Source organism: Panthera uncia, chromosome F2, assembly GCF_023721935.1.
Source record: "Panthera uncia isolate 11264 chromosome F2, Puncia_PCG_1.0, whole genome shotgun sequence".
NCBI classification, from domain to species: Eukaryota; Metazoa; Chordata; class Mammalia; order Carnivora; family Felidae; genus Panthera; species Panthera uncia.
The window spans coordinates 63,208,741-63,215,017 of record NC_064812.1 but is presented as its reverse complement, the minus strand read 5'-3'; the positions used below and the strand labels follow the sequence as shown (position 1 = coordinate 63,215,017).

At 34.7% G+C, this 6,277-nt stretch overlaps 1 non-coding gene across 1 annotated transcript; it reads left to right on the top strand.

Moving 5' to 3' along the window:
- Positions 1-3,469: 3,469 nt before the first annotated feature.
- Positions 3,470-3,573, top strand: LOC125925021 (U6 spliceosomal RNA). The gene has a single exon (XR_007458675.1). It is a non-coding gene; the product is annotated as a U6 spliceosomal RNA (small nuclear RNA).
- Positions 3,574-6,277: the final 2,704 nt, after the last annotated feature.

Here is a 6,277-nt window from a genome sequence, read left to right as displayed (position 1 = left end):
CTTCATAAAGTATGCAAACAAGGAATTGACATTGAAGAAAATGGATAGTAACTTTCTTTCCTTTAAAAATATTACATTAAATGTTACATTAAATACATTTGATATGTAGCCAGATAATCAAGCTACAATTATACTGTTAGTGACTGAATACTAGTAGATAATCTCTTTCTCAGCACCTCCCTGACTCCTTATCTCAGTGCCTAGAACAGTATCTAGTACCTAGTAGTGGTATTTAATAACATTATTTTTTAATGAATGAATGGATGGGTGGGTGAATTAATTACTCTAACACGCATGTTTTGTAATTGTCAGTTATTCAATATTTACAACTGATATATTTCATATTTATAAAAGCAAAAACTTACTTTTTAAAAAAAAATTTTTTTAATGTTTATTTATTTTTGAGACAGAGAGAGACAGAGCATGAACGGGGGAGGGTCAGAGAGAAAGGGAGACACAGAATCCGAAACAGGCTCCAGGCTCTGAGCTGTCAGCCCAGAGCCCGATGCGGGGCTCGAACTCACTGACTGTGAGATCATGACCTGAGCCGAAGTCGGATGCTTAACCGACTGAGCTACCCAGGCGCCCCCAAAAACTTACTCTTTTTAAAATGTTTGACAGAATAAATTTATTGATCTAGAACTTATAAAAGACAGATATTTAGAAAAAACTGTATCTCCTGCCTTTCTATGGCCTCTTTTCTACCTCTTTACTTTTTCTTTAAATAATAGCAGGGGAAGAAAGAAACGCCTTTTTAACCACCCCCTAAGAATAACAGTAACATAATTAGCATAGTGTGTATCTTTAAACAAATAAAATTCATCTGAAAACCTGTTATAGGTTCTTTTCTAATTGTGTTTATGTTTGAGAATACTAGAGTGAAGCCTTTTACTGTAAACTTATTGTTTTTCATATTTTTTCAATAAAATGAATAAAGTTGGATCTGTTATTCTTGACATTTGATAAATGAGCTAATAAAGGGGAGTTTCTTCTCTAACAAGCAGTATCATTCCTTATGATAGTACTTCATTATTCTAAGATACTTTTCAAAAGAAACAATTAAAATTTACAACTCTAATAGTGAGGAGAAGCTAAGATATCTCCTAAAGTATATTTTGCTGATTTTATCATACACTTCCCAATAAAAACTTTCCCCAGAAGCTTAAGTATAATCTAATAGTCTAAAGTATAGTATCTCACTTAATACACTTCTGGGTTTTTTTAATTTGCATTTGTTGGCATGGTATTTTGTGTTTTTCCCCAAGTTTGGTCATTAAAGAAATGATCTGCTTTCTCATTATAATTGCATATGAGAAACTGATTTACTGTAGCTTTTAGGTAAAAAGGCCAAATTTAGTTGATTCATTTCAGAGAAATGTTTCTGTAATGAATTAGAGTAATTTATATTGTTTTAATAAACTGTAGTCATATTCCTGGTCACCTTCAATGGTCTTTATATTAATAATTGTGTCATGTACTGTTTCTTATAGATCATGCCCCGTTTCTCCATCAGTAAAAAGAAGACGATGACAATGATCATTCATGACGGTAGAGAAGTAAACACCTCCATTCGTGCTTGGTACCATGAATGGCACAAAGTAAGTAACGCTATTTATTATTATAAATAAAAATTGTCCGACATGCTTCAGATTTACAGGTAATATCACTAAGAATCAAAAAAGAAAGTAAAGGGAATTTTTGGAGAGAGTATTTACACTACATGAGCGCCTATGCTGGTGCATTAAATATTATCTTTATTTACTCTTAACCCCAACCCTTTGAGATCATTGTATTAGCCAAGATAAGAAGTATGAAGTATCTAGCCCTCACCACATCCCAGCGGTTTAACGTACTGCGTATTTTCTTTTCACTCACGTCACTCAGACACGCTGAGAGCCAGCTGTTCCTGTAGAGTGCTCTGTCCTCTTCTGGGGCTCCAAATGCTAACACTAGTCCTCTGTCTCCAGGGAGCAGATAGAGAAGAGAAGGCCGGATTAAAGAAAAGATCAAATTTAGGGGCAAAATTAAAACAGTGATGTCTGACTCTCCAACCTAGCTCTTTCTTAAATTGTACTATCTATTCCTTTCTGTGTCCCCATCATTTCACATGATGCATTTGAATTATTCATTCAACAAAGTTCTCCCCATTGGTTCACACAGTATGTTAGCTGAATGAGTTGAATATTTAATTTACTAACGTAAGTAGTCACTATTCACCTATAGGTATTACTCAGAAAAATAAGAATCTAAAACAACTTCCTCCAAATTAGTTTGATTCTATGGTTCTATAAATTTTGTGTCATATTATGGTGTAATTATGCTAGGATTTATTTATTATTTGAAATTAGGATTACTGTGTTTCCAATGAAAGTGAAAATATAACAAAATATTGGGTTATACTCTATTTTGTGCTTTTCTTCTTTTTAATGTTTATTTCTTTATTTTTGAGAGAGACAGAGACAGAGAGAATCCCAAGCAGTCTCTGCGCTCTATTTTGTACTTTTCTACTGAAGCGAAAAAGAGAAAGCTAGCCTTCATTTAGATTTAAACTTTAAAAACGAATTGTTTCTTCTCAAACTTCTCTTTTGCCACCTAGGAAAAGATGTAAATGGCAAGATTTCAGATTCTTCCTGGTAACTGTGAAATCCTGAACACTTCTTCCTTGAAAACACTGGAATTGATAGAGTAGGGTATTAGACACAAAGTACAGAAGAGATATTGGACTGGAGTGAAAAATTGAGATTATAAATTTACGAATTATTTACAAAACCAGGATTCAGATCCTGTGAGCCTACAAGTAGGTTTAGAATAAAAAGCGTAACCAGAATCCCAGAGGACATCAATGCTTATTGTGCAGATACATGTCTTTTGAATTAACCCTACTTTAAATAGATGCTAACCATTTTAAGAATATTTGCAACCCTGGGGTCTCCTATCTATTGGGCCTATGCCCTAAAATGTCTAAAAAAAAAATTTACTTGGACTCTAATTGTGTTGCATTTTTCAATTATCAAAGCAAAGTCGTGAGGTCTCCAAAATTTCTTTTTTGCTCACTCATGGAGAGTGAGCTTGTGTTTCACCTCAAGTACTTTAATTTTTACATTGAGAATAGCCTGTTTTTAAAACTTTGATGTTTTGTTGGTTTCATATTGTTCTAAATGATCTGTGAAACAAAAGCAAAACTTGGACAGCTGCATACCCCTTATAGGACAAAATTGGATACAAGAATCAATGACCTTCCCTAGACACCTAAGGGCCAGTTCTGCTTTTGAAGAGTGCATTCCCATATAGAATGTGTTTCACTGAACTCAGTTCACAAAGGAGAGAATTATACAAAGTAGCAGACAAGAGAGTTTAATTATCAAAGTGAACATGGAATTCTAAAATCACTGAGGTAAGCCAAGAACAATAAACACAGAAGCAAGTTTTGTACATTCATTTCTTTGGTTTTTAGTTACTGTTAGTCAAGCTCATTTCTGCACCACATACACTAAAATTGGAAAGACACAGAGAAGATGAGTAGGGCCCCTGTACAATGATGATGCCCAAATTGGTGAAGTGTTCCATATTTAGCTACAGTTAGCCACATACTTTTCAAGTTATGTCTATACTACATGCACACATTACACAAGTGATGCTTTCTTTTATTTATATATCGTTTTGCAAAACACAGCACATTCAAACAGGATGTGTCAGAGTATTTGTCTAGAGAAGGAACAGACAAATCTTAGTTGTTTTTTTGTTAACATGCATTGTCTCGTTTCATAGTCACCAGCCTGTGAGTACATGTTACTAGTGCTTCTATTCTAAGGGAGGAAATGAAAGATTAAAAAACCTAAACGATTTTTTATTGAAGCACGATTGACATAAAATTTCCTATTATTTACAGGTGTACATCATACTTATTTGGTATTTTTACACATTACAAAATTATTCCCATGAGAAGTCTAGTTACCATCTGTCACCATATAAAGTTATCATAATATTGTTGACTATATTCCCTGTGCTATATTTTACAACGCCATGACTTATTTATTGTATAACTGGACATTTTTTCTTTGTTCATTCACTCCTATTAAAGCCAAGAATTCGTTTAAAGTCTTATGAGGCCAGGTGTCTCTTCATTAGCTTTTCTCTACCTACTATATAGTCTTTATCTGACTCTCTTCTTTCCAGTACATGCACAGTCCAGTTTTGAGCAAAATTTATTCCTGGGTAAAGAATATATACAACTTAGAGAACAGGCATGGCTGTTTATGGGCCATATATGTGCCTGTTTCAGACATGATTATGTCTTAATAGGAAATTAAAAATGTGCAAGTACCATGGTATAGGGTTTTTATTAGCATCCAATAAGTAGAAGGCTCAAAATGCAAATAGGGGTTGCTTGGATTCTAATAAATTCTTCTTGAGAAATAGTATGTCCCAAGTTTTAATGATACTTCAGATTAAAGTTAGACATTCCCATAATCTCATTTCAGCTAATGAGATATGAAATCACTTCCTGTTAGAGCAACCATTTCCATAAATGCCAGTGTTTATGTTTCCAGTATTAAAAAAATTTCAACCGTCTTAGTCTCAGTGTACTCAAATTTAGTACCAGGTTGCCAGCTGAAACCCTGAAATGGTACCTGGCCACCTACCTTTATTCATAGACCAATAAAATCTAGAGCCTTAAAAATGCCATCACCTTGTTTGACTGCACTGAACTGTGAAACCTGGAAGGATGTAGAAACCAGAACAGGCTGCTAAAATGAAGTCATCTTGCTAAAGGGACAATCTGTAATGGGGCATTGTGCTGACAGGTCTGCAAGTCTATGGTCTACAGTTGGTGTGTATGTTTGAGTTCAAAACAGACCTTGTGTGTGACAAAAACAGCATTATTCTCAACAGTTGAGGGAACTTGATGGATACTGCTTCTCCAAACTCTGGAAAATTAAAATTGAGGCCCTATGGAAAGGTCTATTCATGTAGCACGCTCTGGTCTTGTAAAGAAATCATGGTGTATATAGAAAAAATGGTCTACACATGCTTGCTGAACTTGAAGAACTCTCTGTATATTCCAAATTAAAAAAAAAAGTTATTATAATATTTGTCTCCTGATCATTAAAAGGCTTATCTCAGTTTAAACTCTAAACCATATTTCATAATGCATTGCTTATAGTGAAAAAATTAAAATGATACTAAATAGCATTGACCCAAAAGTCTGGGTGGAATTGTTTATCTAGAACCTGATACTCTGTTGACAGAAATAGCATAGTATATTGAGTAGTTTCAGGAGACACAAAGGTTTCTTTTCTTTCTTTCTTTCTTTTTTTTTTGTAATGCATACTTTATGCTCTTATGTGTAATGTTATATGATCAACATAAGGAGATTTTCACTTTGATTTTTTTTTAATTGTCAAACAGAAGTATGCATGTGCCAAAAAATCTTTCATTTTCAAGTATTTGTTTATGGTAGATTTACAGATACCTCAAAAATTAGACATGTTCCATGTTAACTTATAGATCAGACAATTCTTCTCCCCTAGTAAAAGCAGAATTTATTTTCCTCAGTGGAAAGGATTTGTCCCGACAGACTTCGACAGCCATCTTGGGTGGATGAAAATCAGAGAATAAGAACCATAGCCCTAGCTCTGCCAGGTTTGTTCATCCCTCTAGATGGGTTTTCCCATATGGAAGATGCAGGACTTGTAGTCCACAGTAATAGTTAATCTTTACTGAGAACTTGCTTTGTGTCAGGCACAATAGCTCTACATAGTCACTCCTAATATTAATCCCATTTTATGGATGAGGACAATTGAGACACAGAAAGGTAAAATAACCCTCGTAAATAATTAGAAAGAAAGCCTGAATTTGAACCAAGGCTCCACGACCCATGCAAAACTACAACTTATTCAGCCTTCCCGAACTGTTTTCGAGCTATGAACAAAATAAATGATCCTACATCTTGCCTTGTTATAGTTTGCTGTTTAAATCTTTGTGCTTGAATTAGGAGTATGTTTTCCCACATGTATTTTTAAAAGTTTTAACATTTATTTACTTACTTAGAGAGGCAGGGGGAGGGAGGGAAGGAAGGAGGGAGAGAATCCCAATGCAGGGCTCAAACCCCCAAACCGCAAGATCATGACCTGAGCCGAAACCAAGAGTCAGAGGCTGAACGGACTGAGCCACCCAGGTGCCCCTCCCATATCTTTTTATAGTAAACACTCTGTTAAAGAGTTGGCATATAAGTAGGATCATATTAAGCACTGTACTGTCAAGTTAAAGACAGCTT